At 46.7% G+C, this 21,537-nt stretch overlaps 1 protein-coding gene across 9 annotated transcripts in view; it reads left to right on the top strand.

Moving 5' to 3' along the window:
* Nucleotides 1-21,537, top strand: part of PTPN5 (protein tyrosine phosphatase non-receptor type 5) — a 95,994-nt gene that overhangs the window by 18,088 nt on the left and 56,369 nt on the right. For 4 of the 9 annotated variants that reach the window (XM_075326584.1, XM_075326581.1, XM_075326577.1 and 1 more), the window contains one exon: nt 20,583-20,624. The exons of 1 other annotated variant lie outside the window; for it this stretch is intronic. The gene's annotated coding sequence lies outside the window, so the exon portion shown is untranslated. Of the gene's footprint in view, nt 1-15,854; nt 16,009-16,156; nt 16,208-19,609; nt 19,634-20,582; nt 20,625-21,537 lie in introns of those variants that run through there. 4 more of the 9 variants (XM_075326579.1, XM_075326578.1, XM_075326580.1 and 1 more) reach the window with 4 other exon arrangements.

The following is a 21,537-nucleotide window of genomic DNA, read 5'->3' as shown; positions in this document are numbered from 1 at the left end:
GGCACTGACTATAGATGACGATGTTATGAGGTACTGACTGTAGATAACGATGTTATGGGGTACTGACTGTAGATGGTGATGTTATGGGGCACTGACTATAGATGGTGATGTTATGGGGCACTGACTGTAGATGGCGATGTTATGGGGCACTGACTGTAGATGGCGATGTTATGGGGGCACTGACTGTAGAAGGGGATGTTATGGGGTACTGACTGTAGATAGTGATGTTATGGGGGTACTGACTGTAGATGGTGATGTTATGGGGCACTGACTGTAGATGGTGATGTTATGGGGCACTGACTGTAGATGGTGATGTTATGGGGGTACTGACTGTAGATAGTGATGTTATGGGGCACTGACTGTAGATGGTGATGTTATGGGGTACTGACTGTAGATGGCGATGTTATGGGGCACTGACTGTAGATGGCGATGTTATGGGGGCACTGACTATAGATGACGATGTTATGGGGTACTGACTGTAGATGGCGATGTTATGGGGCACTGACTGTAGATGGCGATGTTATGGGGTACTGACTGTAGAAGGGGATGTTATGGGGTACTGACTGTAGATACTGATGTTATGGGGGTACTGACTATAGATGACGATGTTATGGGGTACTGACTGTAGATGGTGATGTTATGGGGTACTGACTGTAGATAACGATGTTATGGGGTACTGACTGTAGATGGTGATTTTATGGGGCACTGACTGTAGATGGTGATTTTATGGGGGTACTGACTGTAGATGGTGATGTTATGGGGGTACTGACTGTAGATAACGATGTTATGGGGTACTGACTGTAGATAACGATGTTATGGGGTACTGACTGTAGATGGCGATGTTATGGGGCACTGACTGTAGATGGTGATTTTATGGGGGTACTGACTGTAGATGGTGATGTTATGGGGTACTGACTGTAGATGACGATGTTATGGGGTACTGACTGTAGAAGGGGATGTTATGGGGTACTGACTGTAGATAGTGATGTTATGGGGTACTGACTGTAGAAGGGGATGTTATGGGGTACTGACTGTAGATAGTGATGTTATGGGGGTACTGACTATAGATGACGATGTTATGGGGTACTGACTGTAGATGGTGATGTTATGGGGCACTGACTGTAGATAGTGATGTTATGGGGTACTGACTGTAGATGGTGATGTTATGGGGCACTGACTGTAGATGGCGATGTTATGGGGTACTGACTGTAGATAACAATGTTATGGGGTACTGACTGTAGATGGTGATGTTATGGGGGCACTGACTGTAGAAGGGGATGTTATGGGGGTACTGACTATAGATGACGATGTTATCGGGTACTGACTGTAGATGGTGATGTTATGGGGTACTGACTGTAGAAGGGGATGTTATGGGGTACTGACTGTAGATACTGATGTTATGGGGGTACTGACTATAGATGACGATGTTATGGGGTACTGACTGTAGATGGCGATGTTATGGGGTACTGACTGTAGATAACGATGTTATGGGGTACTGACTGTAGATGGTGATTTTATGGGGGTACTGACTGTAGATGACGATGTTATGGGGGCACTGACTGTAGATGGCGATGTTATGGGGCACTGACTGTAGATGGCGATGTTATGGGGCACTGACTGTAGATGATGATGTTATGGGGGTACTGACTGTAGATGGTCATGTTATGGGGTACTGACTGTAGATGATGATGTTATGGGGTACTGACTGTAGATGGTGATGTTATGGGGCACTGACTGTAGATGGTGATTTTATGGGGGTACTGACTGTAGATGGTGATGTTATGGGGCACTGACTGTAGATGGCGATGTTATGGGGCACTGACTGTAGATGGCGATGTTATGGGGCACTGACTGTAGATGGCGATGTTATGGGGCACTGACTGTAGATGACGATGTTATGGGGGCACTGACTGTAGATGGCGATGTTATGGGGGTACTGACTGTAGATAGTGATGTTATAGGGTACTGACTGTAGATGACGATGTTATGGGGTATTGACTGTAGATGACGATGTTATGGGGTACTGACGGTAGATGGTAATGTTATGGGGGTACTGACTGTAGATGGCAATGTTATGGGGGTACTGACTGTAGATGACGATGTTATGGGGGTACTGACTGTAGATGACGATGTTATGGGGTGCTGACTGTAGATGGCAATGTTATGGGGGTACTGACTGTAGATGGCGATGTTATGGGGTACTGACTGTAGATGGTGATGTTATGGGGGTACTGACTGTAGATGACGATGTTATGGGGGCACTGACTGTAGATGACGATGTTATGGGGGCACTGACTGTAGATGACGATGTTATGGGGGTACTGACTGTAGATGGCGATGTTATGGGGTACTGACTGTAGATGGTGATGTTATGGGGGCACTGACTGTAGATGACGATGTTATGGGGGCACTGACTGTAGATGACGATGTTATGGGGGCACTGACTGTAGATGACGATGTTATGGGGCACTGACTTTAGATGGTGATGTTATGGGGTACTGACTGTAGATGGTGATGTTATGGGGGCACTGACTGTAGATGGTGATGTTATGGGGGCACCGACTGTAGATGGTGATGTTATGGGGTACTGACTGTAGATGGTGATGTTATGGGGGCACTGACTGTAGATGGTGATGTTATGGGGGCACCGACTGTAGATGGTGATGTTATGGGGGCACTGACTGTAGATGGTGATGTTATGGGGGCACTGACTGTAGATGGTGATGTTATGGGGGCACTGACTGTAGATGGCGATGTTATGGGGGCACTGACTGTAGATGGTGATGTTATGGGGCACTGACTGTAGATGGTGATGTTATGGGGGCACCGACTGTAGATGGTGATGTTATGGGGGCACCGACTGTAGATGGTGATGTTATGGGGGCACTGACTGTAGATGGTGATGTTATGGGGGCACTGACTGTAGATGGCGATGTTATGGGGGCACTGACTGTAGATGGTGATGTTATGGGGCACTGACTGTAGATGGTAATGTTATGGGGGCACTGACTGTAGATGGTGATGTTATGGGGGCACTGACTGTAGATGGCGATGTTATGGGGGCACTGACTGTAGATGGTGATGTTATGGGGCACTGACTGTAGATGGTGATGTTATGGGGCACTGACTGTAGATGGTAATGTTATGGGGCACTGACTGTAGATGGTAATGTTATGGGGGCACTGACTGTAGATGGCGATGTTATGGGGGCACTGACTGTAGATGGTGATGTTATGGGGCACTGACTGTAGATGGTGATGTTATGGGGCACTGACTGTAGATGGTAATGTTATGGGGCACTGACTGTAGATGGTAATGTTATGGGGGCACTGACTGTAGATGGTGATGTTATGGGGGCACTGACTGTAGATGGCGATGTTATGGGGGCACTGACTGTAGATGGTGATGTTATGGGGCACTGACTGTAGATGGTAATGTTATGGGGGTACTGACTGTAGATGGTAATGTTATGGGGGTACTGACTGTAGATGGCAATGTTATGGGGGTACTGATTGTAGATGACGATGTTATGGGGCACTGACTGTAGATGACGATGTTATGGGGCACTGACTGTAGATGACGATGTTATGGGGCACTGACTGTAGATGGTGATGTTATGGGGCACTGACTGTAGATAACGATGTTATGGGGTACTGACTGTAGATGACGATGTTATGGGGGCACTGTTATTGAAAATGCTGTTAGAATTATTTTGTAAATATGTTACAGAGGATCTGACTGTGGCTTAACATGGACAGATATGGGAACTCCCCCATAACAATGTCAGCAGCAGGCTTCTCACTGTCTGAAGAAACTTTTTGGCTGTGGCAAACTCTGGAGAAAATACTGACTCTGCGGTCACTCCACCTTTTTTTCCTATATATATATATATATTTTTTTTTTTTTTTTTAATAATAGACCCCTAACGAGGATGATATTAATAATCAGGGTTATTGTCGGCGCGTTCCCCTTTATTAGCGACTCTTTTCTTTGGATTGTCATGAAATTTAGAAAAAAAAAAACAAACATTCACATATGAATGACGCAGGGGCCTAATATATCCAGTGTTGATTTTCCTCTCCGCGGGGTCACTTTAAATTTACACTGTTGACTCATGACTTTAATGGGACCCCGCTCAGGGCTGAGTCAGTCTCCTGTCTGTAGAGCAAACACCACACATGGATCCACATAAATAAACCGCAAACTCCTGTGCCAGATCCTGACCCACCGAGCGGCACCGCAGGAAACCGTGAAAAATAAGCACGTCATACTGTATCTTTTTATGGATTCAGGGCTGGAAAGGGTAGAAATGTTAAATCTTGCAATTATTAAAAAGGGATGCCCCCCTCTTTTTATTTTTCCTAAGTACATGCATAAAAATAATTTTTGCATTTCAGTTTTAGTAAAAATTTTGCAACATTTCTGATTTACAGGCTTTGTTTTCATACACTTTTAACATTGACGCGGTTTGTGGTCATAAATCAGCCGAGCTTTAAAGAAAAAAAAAACAAAAAACAAATGAAAGAGTTACTGGTCAGAATGAGCTCACTGACAGATTCTCAGTTACATCATTCTGCAGCAAACAAGACAATTGTGTGTCTTCTTCTTGCTTTGTATTACGCCTCAGCTATATTCTGACATAGCTATGATCAGTGATTCCAGCAACATTGTCTCTTGGAGTCCAAAGTAGTTTGAAATCCGCCTCAAGTCTTACTATTGGGTTCTAAAGCTGCGACACATCAGATAGCTGCATGTGAAACATTGGTTTCGCTGAGCACTGCCTCTCCTGACTCCCCCATATAAATGAACGCTCAGTGAGTGAAGGGTTCAATGCCACAGCCTTGCAAGACTCTTCTCTGAACACCTCTGTCCCTCTCCACACTCCACTGTCCCCCTCCAGAAACCTCTATCCCCTCCACATCGCTAACCCCTTCCGCGTAGCTCTATCCCCCTCAGCACACCTCTATCCCCCTCCACACACCTCTGTACCCCTCCATATCGCTATCCCGCTTCAAACACCTCTATCCCCCTCCGCACTCCTCTATCCCCCTCTGCTATCCCCCTCCGCACTCCTCTATCCCCCTCCGCACTCCTCTATCCCCCTCCGCACTCCTCTATCCCCTTCCGCACTCCTCTATCCCCTTCTGCACTCCTCTATCCCCTTCCGCACTCCTCTATCCCCTTGCGCACTCCTCTATCCCCCTCCGCACTCCTCTGTACCCCTCCATATCGCTATCCCGCTTCACACTCCTCTATCCCCCTACACACTCCTCTAGCCCCCTCCACACTCCTCTATCCCCCTCCATACTCCTCTATCCCCCTCCACACTCCTCTATCCCCCTCTGCACTACTCTATCCCCCTCTACACACTTCAGTCCCCCAACTCTGTCCGCCTCCATATACCTCTATCCCCTTCCGCAAATCTCTATCACCCTCCACACCTCTATTCCCCTCCACACACCTTTATCCCTCTCTACATACCTGTGTCCCCCTCCAGACACTTCACTCCCCCACCTCCGTCCCCCTCAGCATACTGTCCCCCTCCGCACACCTCAGTCCCCCTCAGCGCTCCTCAGTCCCCCTCAGCGCTCCTCAGTCCCCCTCAGCGCTCCTCAGTCCCCCTCAGTGCTCCTCAGTCCCCTTCTGCGCTCCTCAGTCCCCCTCTGCGCTCCTCAGTCCCCCTCTGCTCTCCTCAGTCCCCCTCTGCGCTCCTCAGTCCCCCTCTGCGCTCCTCAGTCCACCTCTGCGCTCCTCAGTCCCCCTCTGCGCTCCTCAGTCCACCTCTGCGCTCCTCAGTCCCCCTCTGCACTCCTCAGTCCCCCTCTGTACTCCTCAGTCCCATTCTGTACTCCTCAGTCCCCCTCTGTACTCCTCAGTCCCCCTCTGCGCTCCTCAGTCCCCCTCCGCGCTCCTCAGTCCCCCTCCGCGCTCCTCAGTCCCCCTCCGTACTCCTCAGTCCCCCTCTGTGCTCCTCAGTCCCCCTCCGCGCTCCTCAGTCCCCCTCCGCGCTCCTCCGTCCCCCTCTGCACTCCTCAGTCCCCCTCTGTACTCCTCAGTCCCCCTCTGTACTCCTCAGTCCCCCTCCGCACTCCTCAGTCCCCCTCTGAACTCCTCAGTCCCCCTCTGTACTCCTCAGTCCCCCTCCGCACTCCTCAGTCCCCCTCAGCGCTCCTCAGTCCCCCTCAGCGCTCCTCAGTCCCCCTCAGCGCTCCTCAGTCCCCCTCAGCGCTCCTCAGTCCCCCTCAGCGCTCCTCAGTCCCCCTCAGCGCTCCTCAGTCCCCCTCTGCGCTTCTCAGTCCACCTCTGCGCTCCTCAGTCCCCCTCTGCGCTCCTCAGTCCCCCTCTGCGCTCCTCAGTCCCCCTCTGCACTCCTCAGTCCCCCTCAGCGCTCCTCAGTCCCCCTCAGCGCTCCTCAGTCCCCCTCAGCGCTCCTCAGTCCCCCTCTGCGCTTCTCAGTCCACCTCTGCGCTCCTCAGTCCCCCTCTGCGCTCCTCAGTCCCCCTCTGCGCTCCTCAGTCCCCCTCTGTACTCCTCAGTCCCCCTCCGCACTCCTCAGTCCCCCTCCGCACTCCTCAGTCCCCCTCTGTACTCATCAGTCCCCCTCCGCACTCCTCAGTCCCCCTCCGCACTCCTCAGTCCCCCTCTGTACTCATCAGTCCCCCTCCGCACTCCTCAGTCCCCCTCCGCACTCCTCAGTCCCCCTCCGCACTCCTCAGTCCCCCTCCGCACTCCTCAGTCCCCCTCCGCACTCCTCAGTCCCCCTCCGCCTTCCTCAGTCCCCCTCCGCACTCCTCAGTCCCCCTCAACTTCTCAGTCCACCTCAGCATACCTCTGTCCTCCTCCGCACACCTCTGTCCCCCTCAGCACACCTTTGTCATCTTCCACACACTTCTGTTCTCCTCTGCACACCCCTGTCCACCTCCAGACACTTATGTCCCCCTCACCTCCGCACACCTTTCTCCCCTATTCCAACGGCTTTTTTTTCACTGACAACGAAAGGATGGGGTGCTGACATTTCCTGTGCCTTTTCACCCTCTCTTGTGTTGTAGGAGAGACCCCCATACACATCAGATTGTCGGTCAGTCCAACTTTCATCCAATGTGTATGAGGACCTTTGCTGTGATGTATTTCTTCTTTATATTACATCTCTCCTCTAGTGTCAAAAACACTGCAGCTTGTCCAGGCAGAGCCACTGACAATCATTTGGAGCATTATTATTCATGCAATTGACTTGTCTGTTACTAAGGGGAGAACTTTGATGCAGCATTTCCAGAAAGAAAACCCACAATGCTTTCAGTCCGCTCTAGAATTGAAGCTGAAAATGTTTCTTGGGTTGAGGTTAGAGCTGGACGGGTCCGATCACTGAGCATAATAGCGGCAATGCGTAATAATGCATAATCCTTATATACAGGCAGGGGTGTGGATTTGTACTTTAAAGAGTTTAAGTATAAAGGCACAAAGAACAAAGGGATTTATCATTTATGCAGTTTAGCAGAAATGCTGCAAATTGTATGAATTTACCAATATGACGCATGTAATTAATGTGATGGGGTAACTTTACAATATTTTAAACCAAAATATTTTGTAATAAATTTGGTATACAGTATTTAAAAAAAAAAAAAATTCTTCTTGTCACTGTACCCAAGTAACAATATCAAAGAGAGCCCAAATAATATCGCCATCCAATGTCGAAATAATGGCATCATAGTGCTGAAATAAAGGTACTATATGACTATTGTACTGCCTGCGTTACCATGCCGTAAAGTGTTCAAACAATATTACCATAGTGTCCAAATAATAGTGCTATTGTGGCGCCCCTGACCTGGTCAGGCGCTACTAGGTACTGCACCCATGCCGGGTTAGTACTGACAGGTAATCCTGAAGGCCGGAATAGGGTGTGTATGCACGGACACATAGTGAGCAGGTCTCACACACCTTTGAGGGGACCCCTGGGCAGACCCAGGAGGGGGCGTGCCTCCACATCTAATCAAGGGGTGCGGTAGAGAGGCTGGGAGCTAGAGTTGTAGTGGCAGTCAGAAAAGGAGAAGGAGAGGAGAGCCTGTCTGATAGTGGAGACGCAGGAGAGTGGACACGCTAGTCAGACCCTGCACGTGTAGTGGCCGCTGACAGGGGAGAACAGTTGCCACACAGTCAGCCTGAAAGACTCCTGAAGAGAGAGGACAGGCAGTTGAGTACGGGGACTCCTGGTAACTAAGCACGCATGGGAAACAGGTCCCTAGAGCCAGACATCCATTTAGTGGTCTGCTAAATCCTGCAGGTGGAGGGACTAGAGGTTCCTCACCAACCATAACAGAGTCCGAGCATCAGCAGCAACGAGGGGGCCCATAAGGAGGATCGAGCCTGGAGCCATCTTCCTTGGTTCGCGCTGCCAGCAAATGGACCAGAAAGGGGAGAAAAGGCAGAAGCGACTTCCCTGGATGAATCCCACGGTACTTTTAGTCAGGGGTCATCCAAAACAAGAAGTGCTAGGAAGGCGAGCTAACGGTTACCCTTATGCCAGCCTGAAGGATACCTGGTTCTCTCTGGTCTATCTCAGCATCGCTCGGGTTAGCTCACAAAACCAGCTGAAGGTGAGTAAACAGGTTGAAAGACTTTCTGGACGGCGACTCAGTTATTCTGCGACCTGTTGTTCCACACTCGCCTGAGCCCCTGGGGCCAGCCTCACTCACTGGAGGCCACACCATCCGACTGCAGATTCCACCAGCCCCAGACGCTCGTTAAACCTGCAGTGGCGGTCGCCCATACCCCTGACCGCAAACCGTGAGTGGCGTCACGACTCCTATGTAAATAAACCTGACATACCTGTGGCCAGAGATAACCCAGTGGAGCCCCTGTGGCGTCCCCGAAGGTGGAGTGGAGTCCCTGAGGCGACCGCTGCAGCCGGGCGACACACTATAATGCCAAACAGCAGTGCCATACAATATCCAAATAATATTACTATGGTGTCCGTAAAATACTGTCACAGGGCCAAGTAATAATGCCGTACAATATTCAGTGATTCACTTTGCTACAGTGCCATATAATATTCTAATAATAATATTTATTCACTTATATAGCGCTGTTAATTCCACAGCACTTTACATATATTGACAACACTGTCCCCATTGGGGCTCATAATCTAGAGTCCCTATCTGTATGTCTTTGGAGTGTGGGAGGAAACTCACGCAAACACGGGAAAACACACGTACAAACTTCTAGCAGATGTTGTCCTTGGTGGGATTTGAACCCAGGACCCCAGCACTGCAAGGCTGCAGTGCTAACCACTGAGCCAACGTGCTGCCCTAGCTAATTCACTACTGTCCAAATAATACATTCACAGTGCCAATTAATAATACCGTACAACGTTCAAATTATATTGCCTTAGAATCCAAATAATAATACTGTCATAGTGCTACATAATGGACAATACAATATTATTATTATTATTTAGCTATAGAGCAGCATTGATTCCATGGAGTTGTACATGAGAAGGGGGTTACATACAGAATACATATATAAGTTACAATAGACAGACTAGTACAGAGGAAAGAGGACCCTGCCCTTGCGGGCTTACATTCTAATATCCCAATAGTATTACCATAGTGTCCAAATAATTATGCCGCCATAGTGCAAAACAATTGCAGCATATAGTGTTCAAATAATATTACCATGCAGTGTCCAAATAACGCTGCCAGAGTGCCAAATTTAAAATAATATTACCATAGTGTCTAAGTAATATTGCTACAGTGCCAATTAATAATACCGTACAATATTCAAATAACATTACCATAGAGTCCAATTAATAATACTGCCACAGTACTAAGTGACGGACTAATACAATGATCTAATAATACTCCCATAGTGTCCAAATAAAACATTCGCAGTGCCAAGAAACAGTGTCATACAATATAGACATAATATTACTATAGTGTACCTGAAATATTGCCACAGTACCAAGTAATTGTGTCTTAACCCTTTATCCATATAATATTGCCATAAAACATTCAAATAGTATTACCAAAGTGTCTACATATATAATAGTGCCATATAATATGCAAATCATTGTCATGTAATAATAGTCTGTTATAATGCCGAGTAAGGCTACTTTCACACATCAGTTTTTTTCCAAGTACAATCCGGAAAAAAACGGGTTAAATGGATCCGGTACCGCATCCGTTTTATCCCCATAGATTTGCATTGTTACCGGATTGTACCTGATGGCTTTGCGTTGCATCCGTTTTTTTCCGGATGCGGCAAAATTAATAAAAGCGGCTGCTGGAGGCAACGTGTCTTGCAACGTTTTTTTGTCCGGCAAAAAAACCGCATCGCGCCGGATCCGGCGCGATACGGCGTGTTTTACAATGAAAGCCTATGGACGCCGGATCTGGCACAATGCGGTAAAAAATGGATGCGGCTGCCGGATCCGTTTTTGTTAACTGCGCATTCACCAAATTAATTAAAAAAACTGATCCATCAAAAAAACGGACAAACCGGATGCAAAACGGATCCAACGGATCCGTTTTTTTACGCATTCGGCATAACGGATCTGTTAAAAACCGGATCCGGTGGATACGGTTTTACATTTTTTTGCCGGATCCTTTGGATCAGGAAAAAAAAGGATTGTGCCTGAATGCAGAAAACTGATGTGTGAAAGTAGCCTAATAAGTCCACCGCCATAGTGTGCATACCATACAGTGCCCTAATAACAAAACTTTTGCAAAGTCCTAAAACAGAAACGTTATATTATTACTACGGAAGATTGCCCTGATGAAAATTCCATCTACCGGCCAAGTAATAACGCCATATAGTGCTAAAAAAAAAAATACTAGAGGTAGTGATGGGCTAATGTGCTATCTACCATCCAGTCCTGTTGTCTCGTATCTTGTGACTGTATTTCTCACAGGGGCGGCCATCTTTCCATCTTTCTTGCTCCAATATCAGGCTCCGGAGCACGTGAATGTCCTTGAGGTCTCGGCCGTATTCTTGAATTACGATAATGGTTCCCTCATGTATAATTCATGATCGTTTGGATTGTTACTCGTGCACTGACCCAATGTGGTGACTCCTGTGAGCTGAGGATACCTCCCCGAGGATTGTAGAGAGAATCACTCTCACTGCCAAACAACAACACTGATCATTACAGTTAATTACAAACCGTCGCGTCATCAAGACAGCAACATGATCTTAAAGGAGGCGTCTAGGGTTAGAAAAATATGGCTGCTTTCTTCCCAAAACAGTGCCATGCCTGTCCACTAGTTATATAGAGTATTGCAGTTCAGCCTCATTCCCTTCAATACAGAAGATCTTCAGTACCAGACACAGCCCATGGGGCCGGCACAGTTTGGGACACAGCAGCACAGTGGTCACACTGGATGATGGCGGTCATACTGGATGATGGCGGTCATACTGGAGGATAGCGGTCATACTGGAGGATAGCGGTCATACTGGAGGATAGCGGTCATACTGGAGGATAGCGGTCATACTGGAGGATAGCGGTCATACTGGAGGATAGCGGTCATACTGGAGGATAGCGGTCATACTGGAGGATAGCGGTCATACTGGAGGATAGCGGTCATACTGGAGGATAGCGTTCATACTGGAGGATAGCGGTCATACTGGAGGATAGCGGTCATACTGGAGGATAGCGGTCATACTGGAGGATAGCGGTCATACTGGAGGATAGCGGTCATACTGGAGGATAGCGTTCATACTGGAGGATAGCGTTCATACTGGAAGATAGCGGTCATACTGGAGGATAGCGGTCATACTGGAGGATAGCGGTCATACTGGATGATAGCGGTCATACTGGATGATAGCGGTCATACTGGATGATAGCGGTCATACTGGAGGATAGCGGTCATACTGGAGGATAGCGGTCATACTGGAGGATAGCGGTCATACTGGAGGATAGCGGTCATACTGGAGGATAGCGGTCATACTGGAGGATAGCGGTCATACTGGAGGATAGCGGTCACACTGGAGGATAGCGGTCACACTGGAGGATAGCGGTCACACTGGAGGATAGCGGTCACACTGGAGGATAGCGGTCACACTGGAGGATAGCGGTCATATTGGATGATAGTGGTCACACTGGATGATAGCGGTCATACTGGATGATAGCGGTCATGTTAGATGATAGCGGTCATATTAGATGATAGCGGTCATACTGGACGATAGCGGTCATACTGAAAGTAGGTCTATCCCAGCTTTTAATATCGGGCATCATGGTTCATGTAGACAACAAAAACAAATCCTTGAATCATTCCCATGGATAAAATAAAGCAGCAGATACAATGGCTTTCGCTCTTCTGGGAAAGATTTCTACAACATTTTGGAGGCGTCTGGAAGTTTTTGCCCCTTCATCCAGAAGAGCATTTGTGAGGTGACCCTGATGTTGGGGAGAGGCCGGGCTCACAATCTCTGTTCTAGGTCATCCAAAAAGAGGTAGATGGGGCTGAGGACGGTCGTGTTCTTCCACCAAACTCCTCCAACCATGTCTTAATGGATTTTATGCACTGGGCACAATCATGGGGATGAAAAAAACCCAAAAAGTTATGTACGTATATAGGAAATATTATAAAAGACCACCCTAATCCCTCTAAAAATGAATACCATATTCATAAATTATTAAAAACGGTCCAAAAAATAAAGAAACAAGGTGTTGTGCACTGCGAACACAAGAATACCTCCTCCATGGTGGCCAGAAGGTAGGGGCGTAAGTGCTAGTAGAACCAGGGCTAATGTGAGGGGTAGATTGGCAATGGAGCTTAGACACCCTAACTTCGCAGTGCCCCCGCACCACGTCAGCTATCCCTTTTCTACCTCTACTTACCACCTAATAGGGTATCCACCACCATAAGCCATCAAAAAGTGCTTGTTGCTAAATAAAGTCAAACTGATAAAAAAATAAGTCAATGTCCCATAATCATTACGGTCCTACTAGAAATCCTTCAATAGTGAATGCAGTAATGCATAAATAGGACCATCCCGCTATCCATCCACAATAGGGCACATTACAGTCTTAAAGCGAGTTGTCTGGTAATACATAGGAGACAGAATTAAATAGGACTATACGATAACTCACCCACCATAGGGTACATAATGCAAACAACTGATTGGTTATTGGCCTAAAAATGAGGTACTTAGCCAGTAAAGGTCCCCATGCTGATCCTGACGCGTTTCCCCCACTCCTCCTACTTTATCTCAGGGGTTCATCAGAGGATTTACATAGAGAGAAGGACTGAAGATGAGTCCTCCAAATATACAGTACAGACCAAAAGTTTGGACACACCTTCTCATTCAAAGAGTTTTCTTTATTTTCAGGACTCTGAAAATTGCAGATTCACATTGAAGGCATCAAACTATGAATTAAAACATGTGGAATGAAATACCTAACAAAAAAGTGTGAAACAACTGAAAATATGTCTTATATTCTAGGTTCTTCACAGTAGCCACCTTTTGCTTTGATTACTGCTTTGCACACTCTTGGCATTCTCTTGATGAGCTTCAAGAGGTAGTCACCGGTTTTTCAACAGTCTTGAAGGAGTTCCCAGAGATGCTTAGCACTTGTTGGCCCTTTTGTCTTCACTCTGCGGTCCAGCTCACCCCAAACCATCTCGATTGGGTTCAGGTCTGGTGACTGTGGAGACCAGGTCATCTGGCGTAGCTCCCCATCACTCTCCTTCTTAGTCAAATAGCCCTTACACAGCCTGGAGGTGTTTGGGGTCATTGTCCTGTTGAAAAATAAATGATCGTCCAACTAAATGCAACCGGATGGAATAGCACGCCGCTGCAAGATGCTGTGGTAGCCATGCTGGTTCTCTATGCCTTCAATTTTGAATAAATCCCCAACAGTGTCACCAGCAAATAACCCCCACACATCACACCTCCTCCTCCATGCTTCACGGTGGGAACCAGCCATGTAGAGTCCATCCGTTCACCTTTTCTACAAAGACACGGTGGTTGGATCCAAAGATCTCAAATTTGGACTCATCAGAGCAAAGCACAGATTTCCACTGGTCTAATGTCCATTCCTTGTGTTCTTTAGCCCAAACAAGCCTCTTCTGCTTGTTGCCTGTCCTTAGCAGAGGTTTCCTAGCAGCTATTTTACCCTGAAGGCTGCTGCACAAAGTCTCCTCTTAACAGTTGTTCTAGAGATGAGAAGGTGTGTCCAAACTTTTGGTCTGTACTGTGTGTATATATATATATACGAAAATATGCAATAAAATATTTACAAAAATGTGAGGGATGTACTTACTGTATTTTGCGGATTATAAGACGCACTTTTCCTGCCAATTTTGGGAGGAAAATGAGGGGTGCGTCTTATAGTCCAAATGTAGCTTACTGAGGGGGTGGTGGAGAATAAGCGCGGTGGGGGCTGTGCTATGAGTTGTACTCACTTCGGGCAGTGAGGCAGGGGCCATCCTGAAGATATCGGCAGTGCAGGCTTCAAATAATGGCACCCAGCGTCAGCTCGTGCGCAGATGGAGCTCTCGGCTCAAGATCTCATCTACACATGCTGCACCTCTGGCCCATTGATGTCCCAGCAGAGGACTTAAGGGAAATGGTGCACGGAGGTGTGGCGTATGCGCAGATGGAACTGTCGACTGAAAATCTCATCTACACACGCACCGCCTATGGCCCATTGATCTCCTAGAAGTGGACTTAAGGAAAATGGCGGTACGTGCGCAGATGAAATCTCAGTTTGTCATTGAGCCGATAACACAATCTGCGCACACGCCGACTCTGGGCGCCATTTTTTTGAAGCCTGCACTGTTAACATTTTCTGGATGTTTCTGCCTCACAGCAGTCGCAGCAAGCTTCTGGGACACCAGCTGCACCGCCTGCAGCTTCGCCCTACTCTACCACCATCCCTGCCTTCTGTGACCCCCCCCCCCCCACCCCCCGAGGAAAGACACCACCGGATTATAAGACGGACGCCATATTTTTTTTTTTTTTCTCTACATTTGGGGTGGGTCTTATAATCTGGCGCGTCTTATAAAATGAAAATTACAGTACATTTGTCATATACTGTATAAATGTATATTCCCAGACTATCTGCCATTGATGATGGTCATCGCTGGACCTCCAGCACCACGCAATCTTATATGGTGGCCATTATTTTTATTTTTTTTTATACTCCAAGTGCTTTATCCATAAATTACAATATTACTGTGGAAGACACAATTAAGAATTAAAGGTTTCCAGCAAAAAAAAGTATAAATTAGACCAAAAAACTAAGTTATATAATTTACTTATAGTTCAGTTAGGCCAAGTGACCTATGGTCCATCCATGAACCCAGCAGCTTTGCTTCTGGTCCTAAGCTCAATGGCATTTTCGTTGGCCGAATGCTCATTTCTGTAGCTCCCATTTCTATCTGTACCTTGATTGTGACCGAGAAGGGTGATGGCTTAGCTATTGAAATTAATAGTCAGACAGCACCCTTCACAATTAGCTCTGGTCATGTGCCGGCACAGGAGACGCTATATTGTGACGCACTGGGTCAATCTGACAATGAGGGGTACCTGGAATAAGTATATTATATTAGGAAGGCATGGAGAAAGTGAACTGTATGAGCAAGACATGTAGTTTTGGGCCTCGAAAACCCTTTTTTGGACGACATGTAATACTTAATTTCTCCTGCGGAGGAGCTGTAAGAAAATTGATCACTTACTGCCAGTGATCTCTGTGGATAGCAACAGTGGTAAACCCTGTGGTGATGTTTCAATGGGAAATCCTCTAAAGCAGAGAACATCTTTAACATCATACCTGTCCTCTATTAGTTAACCCTCCGTCACATACAATAGGCCTGACAGGCACATCTCTTTTACTTTCATTTCTCTTTCCTCACCAGATTGGGAGGAAATCCCCTCCCTCCAGGTAGTCTCCTGTCTCTAGCAGCTCTGTGAAACCTCATACCACATTTGGATTGCAGAGCTTCAGGAGGACAGATATAACTGCGCTAATCTCTCAGGCTCATTGTATGTGAACACGTCACACTCATTAAGGTTGGTATTTTATGTTTTTATTCATCACATGCTCTGCAAGTGTAATTTTTCTGGGGAAACTTCAGAATCTAATTCTGATTGAATATGTGTTTAATAGTACTTAAGGTACCTTTAAAATTAAGTTTGTTTCCATAAATTTTCTTTGTAGAGTTTTTTGACAGAGTCGAACTGGGGACTATTTGGCGGGAGATTTGGAAAGGTTTGTATTTCAGAATTATTAGTTTTATGTTAAATAAATGGGTTTTTTTTTGCACCTGATTATGTGTAGTCTCTTTTATTACATCCCTATGAAGGTCACTGATCACTTTTAGAGCACTGAAATTGCAAACATTAGATATTATAGGTATTTTTCTAGCCTGCGCCTGACAGTCACATTGTATGTGAACTCGTTAGCACCGATATTTTATGTGACGGAGGGTTAATGCTCTTCTTGTATTTCACTCTGTCCCCTGGTCCCGATGTCAGTGCTATAAATGGCACATACGCTGGTTTTGGGAGCGTTTTTTTGGGTTGTAACGTCCCCCTTTAAACCCGTGAATCATGTCACTATACAGATCCTTTCACGTTGAGGGTCATGCTGAGCGCCAGTTGTAGAGCCATTATCTGTCCTGCCGCCAAGAGCTTGTTCAGATCTGCCAAGAGAGTCCTAACAGAAGGCTGCAAAAGACAGCTTGAACCAAGAAAACCAGGCAGTGCCGGCTGCTGATTATACACTGTGTATGTAAAACACACTAAATTGGGGACTGTCTTCTTTGCTGACATGAAAAACGAAATGCACTCTGTCAATCACACATGCCTATTAGATGACTAACCCGGCTCCCACACATGACGTGTAGGCTGAGAATATGCTGCCATCGCTGTGCGCTGGTTGTGCACAAAACAGATACCATCTTTTATTTACCTCATCACTGATAAAAATACCGACTTATGTCATGAACAGCTTTGCGGATGTATCAAAAGCCGGTGATGTTACCAGGATGAAGGTGTCACCGCGCAGGTGGATTTGTAAATATCAGAGAGCACAGGAAGATGGAGGATGGAGAATGGAGGTGGACAAAAGAAATGTCAGATACATATGCACTTCGGCTTTAGTTATCACCCACTTTCCATCAGATAGCACGCTTGTCATACTCAATCCAGTAGAGGAAGAAATCAGGTATATGCCGCACTAATACCCTGTTTTTCCCAAAAATAAGACCTCCCCCAAAAATAAGCCCTAGCAGGGATTTTCAGAATTTTCAGAGCAAGACTTAAATATAAGCCCTCCCCCGAAAATAAGCCCTAGTCGCGGTTCAATAATGAAGTGTCCATGCAGCTAAGGCTGCTTTCACACCTCCGGTTTTAGCAGTGCGGCTAAATCCGGCTCTAAAACCTATGCAACGGATGCACCGAAAAAAACGCATCCTTTGCATAAGTTTTTACATGCGTCCCGTCCGTTTTTTGCCGGTTGCGGCACGCTACTGAGCATGTGCAGTGCAAAAAGCCGCATGCGGCGGCCGGATGTGGTTTTTGCCGCATCCGGCATCCATAGGCATGCATTGGAAAAAGCGCCGCATCGGCCGGATGTGGCGCGATGCGGTTTTTTTTTGCCGGACAAAAAAAAGTGCCAGGCATTGTTCCATCTGGCCGCCGCATGGGCTAAATATGCCGCATCCGGCAAAAAACGGACCGAACGCAAGGCCATGTGGCACAATCGGCACTAATAAAAGTCTATGCGGAAAAACGCAACCGGCGGCAAAAAAAAAAACTGTTGCGTTTTTTCTACAAAGAGCCGGATTGTGCCGCACAGCAAAAACCGGATGTGTGAAAGTAGCCAAAAAAAGTTACAGATACTGCAGGACACTTCATTATAGACAGCGGCACCCCATAACCACACTCACCAGACGCCGAGCAGGAGGACCTGCAGTGGATCACACACCCGCAAACCTCAGATTTCTCACACACAATCAGATCACACACACAAACATCGGATCACACACACACATTGGCTCACACACACTCACCACATCCAGCGACACTGATTTCTTCTCGCTGGCAGAATCCTGAGAGGCTGTGCAGTGGAGCGCAGGGACCTGCCGCAATGCTAGCTTAAAGGACCTGCGGACACACGTGATTTCCTCCCAGCATTCTCTGCAGCTGGAAGCATTCTTAAACGCTGTATGTGATGAATGTGTGTGTGTTTTGCGTGTGTGTGTTCTGTGATCCGCTGTGTGTGAGTGTGTCAGCGATCTGCTGTGTGCGTGCGTGTCAGCCAGAAGCAGGGGAGGACGGCGTGCAGCACCCACCAGAGATTACAGGGAGGACTTGGGAGCCACGCAGATGTCCGGGTCTGGTAAGTATGAGTCTCCTGGGAAGGGGGAGGGTCTTCTTTTTTGGGGGGTAAACTTACCCCCAAACTGTGTTTCTCCAAGAATAAGACCTCCTCCAAAAATAAGCCCTAGTGCTTTTTCTGGGGTAAAAAAAAGTATTTCTGGGGTAAAAAAAAGTATAAGACAGTGTCTTATTTTTGGAAAAACACGGTAGTCCATTCAATATTGATGAAATTATTCCTTTATTGTTTGCATAGGTCTACGCGTTTCAGACATCCGTCTCCTTCATCAGGACATACAAAGCAAAGACTGTTCCTTTGTATGTCCTGATGAAGGAGACAGATGTCTCTGAAACGCGTAGACATATACAAGCAATAAAGGAATAATTTCATCAATAATTGAATGGAGTATTAGCGCGGCATATGCCTGATTTCTTACTCTACTGGATTGACAATCTACACTTCGTGGCTGCAGCTAATACCACTATATGCTTCACAGGGGTTGTGACTCTCACAACCTCAACAGGTGAGCTACTTCTTCCTGTTTAATTAATTTTTATACCGGATAAGACCCTATTGCGCTCTCCTTCCACAGCCCTCAATCTTCTGGATTCACACTTGTCATCTTGTAATTTTACAGGGAGTCCTTTAGCTGTCATACTCTTTACGGATAGACTGGGAACAAGCAACATGTCTCTTACTGGATGGCTACATTTTGCCCATTTTTAAAGCGCACCAATCACCAGGATTTTCCTATATAACCTAAAGCCAGTGCTATACTGGCACTATCAGGCTGATTCTATACATACAGTGCTATACTGGCACTATCAGGCTGATTCTATACATACAGTGCTATACTGGCACTATCAGGCTGATTCTATACATACAGTGCTATACTGGCACTATCAGGCTGATTCTATACATACCTTTAGTTGTCAGCTAGGATGTATAGGTTTTGAAACAGAAGCAAGTAAAGTTTGTAAAATCAGCAGCTTGTTGAGTGACAGCAGCTGTGGATCAGATAATAGCTGGGGTGGGTATGCATAGTTATCCACTCCCCCTGTTATTTATGCTAATTCTATTATAGAATCGTGTTACATTGTGACTAAAAAGACCTGTGCTGATGTCATACCCATGTGACCAGAAGGGGCGGGGCTCAGCCAACAGAAAAATGATGCTTCCTGGTATCAGCTATGTTGGCTGAGGCCCCGCCCCTTCTGGTCACATGGGTATGACATTATACAGTTGAATGTAACAGCTAGCTGCAGTTAAAATCTCTTAGATGCCACTGTCAATCGTGAAATTAGCATTTAAGAGGTTGGAAATTGGAAGGAGAAGGTGTCCTTTTTGGCACCAATTTCCCCCCCTCGTTTCACCCACCAAAAATGGGTTCCTAGGACATCGATAATTTCACAATATTACTGTAGTAGATCTACTGGGGAAAAATGTAACGCACATTAGAGTCTTACTATATGTAAGAAAAAAAAAAAAATTAAATGGGCAGAATTGCTGTTTTTTGGTCACTGTCTTCCCCGTCCAAAAAATTTAACAAACATAGAGCCGAAAGCTGAATGGACCCCAAATGGTAGTTATTAAAACTATAGCTCATTCTGCAAAAAAAAACAAACAAGCCCTCTGACTGGAAAATAATAGTTGTAGCTCTTAAAGGGAATCTCTCATCAGGTTTTTGCCACCTAATCTGAAAGCAGCATAATGTAGAGACAGAGACCCTGATTCCAGTGGTGTGTCACTTACTGGGCTGCTTAGTGTAGCTTTGATAAAATCACTGTTTAATCAGCAGGAGATTATTATTACAGGACTACTTGGCGTGCTGCAGGTAGTCCAGCATATTCACGAGCTCTTTATAACTGCTAGATCTGCAGCAGAGAAAACACTGACCGCAAACAGCTCAGTAAGTGACACATCGCTGGAATCAGGGTCTCTGTCCTTACATTATGCTGCTCTCACATGAGGAGCAAAAATCTGCTGACAGATTACCTTTTAAAAGGTGAAGAGAGGCCACTGGGACATTGTCACCCAAGCGCCTGGATAAACCTAGAGCCGGCCCTGACCGTTCCCACATCTCCTGTAAAGTTATAGACCTTAAGTTCACATTATAGCTGTTGTTATGAATACATATATATGTATATTGCTATACCCAGGCTGTGCTTGGCTCGGATTAATACACTTGATAGCTGAGCTCGGTGCCGCCGTACACACAGGATCCATTGTCTCACTACACTAACACTAATTTGTTTCTTGGCAGATTTCTGATCTGAAGACACTGCTGACTTATAGAAGGAGCATGGTGAGTCAACCCAATCTTGACCATCTATCAAATATTCATGCATTTGACAATATTTCCATTAAAATATACATAAAGTATCAAGTAACATTGGGAATGTTCCACTTTATTGTTCTTACACCAATTTTTTGTTACTGCTGCAATCACATCCAAAGCTGCGTTTAAAACTTTGCTGCTTGTCCTTGAAAACAGGCTATAGTGTAGCTGCACCCACTGTCAGACGTGACCCAAAAGTAGCAAAGTGGGGCCTGTTTCCACTTTTAGACAGTTTTTCTTGTATTTTCAGAATACATAATAGTGCTGTAGCACCCACGGGGCAGGGGTTGAAATAGTCATCGCCGGGCCGGTGATGTCGGGTTTGGGATGTCATGGGTGGCCCTGCCCGGCTTCGTGGCCCCGAGGTGTACACCAAAAGGGGAATTGAAGGATGGGATGAGGATGATGGGGATGAAGGATGTTGGGAGTTGTAGTTCTCTCGTGACGCCACCTGCGGTGTGCGGCGAGGGATTAGCTGCCGCTGCGGTCGCTGTCCTCTGGGGCATATGGTGTCACAGCTAGGATACTTCAGCTTCCTGCAGGTGAAGCTAGGCCCCAGGGAGGATGATGGAGGCAGTAGTGGCCGTGGGCGCCGAAGCGCAGGGCGCCGGCAATGGAGGACTGACACAGTAGTTGGGGTTCCAGGTCTTTTACTCACAGTTCAGTTGTCACCCTTGGAGCGCCGGTTTCCACCGTGATGGGCCCCAGCTGATCCCGGGCACCTCAGAAGCCGCCACCGGTGTTGTGGAGTGTGAGACCTTCCTTCCTTGCGCTTTCTGTGTGAATACCCGTGACCTGAAGTGCTTGGGGACCCCTGATCGGTGTTAAAGTTCCTGTCCCATTCGCCGACAGCGTGAATCAAACGTGGGCCCGACCGTGG

The sequence above is a fragment of the Anomaloglossus baeobatrachus genome, chromosome 10 (assembly GCF_048569485.1).
Source record: "Anomaloglossus baeobatrachus isolate aAnoBae1 chromosome 10, aAnoBae1.hap1, whole genome shotgun sequence".
NCBI lineage: Eukaryota > Metazoa > Chordata > Amphibia > Anura > Aromobatidae > Anomaloglossus > Anomaloglossus baeobatrachus.
This window is presented reverse-complemented; position numbering and strand designations above follow the sequence as displayed.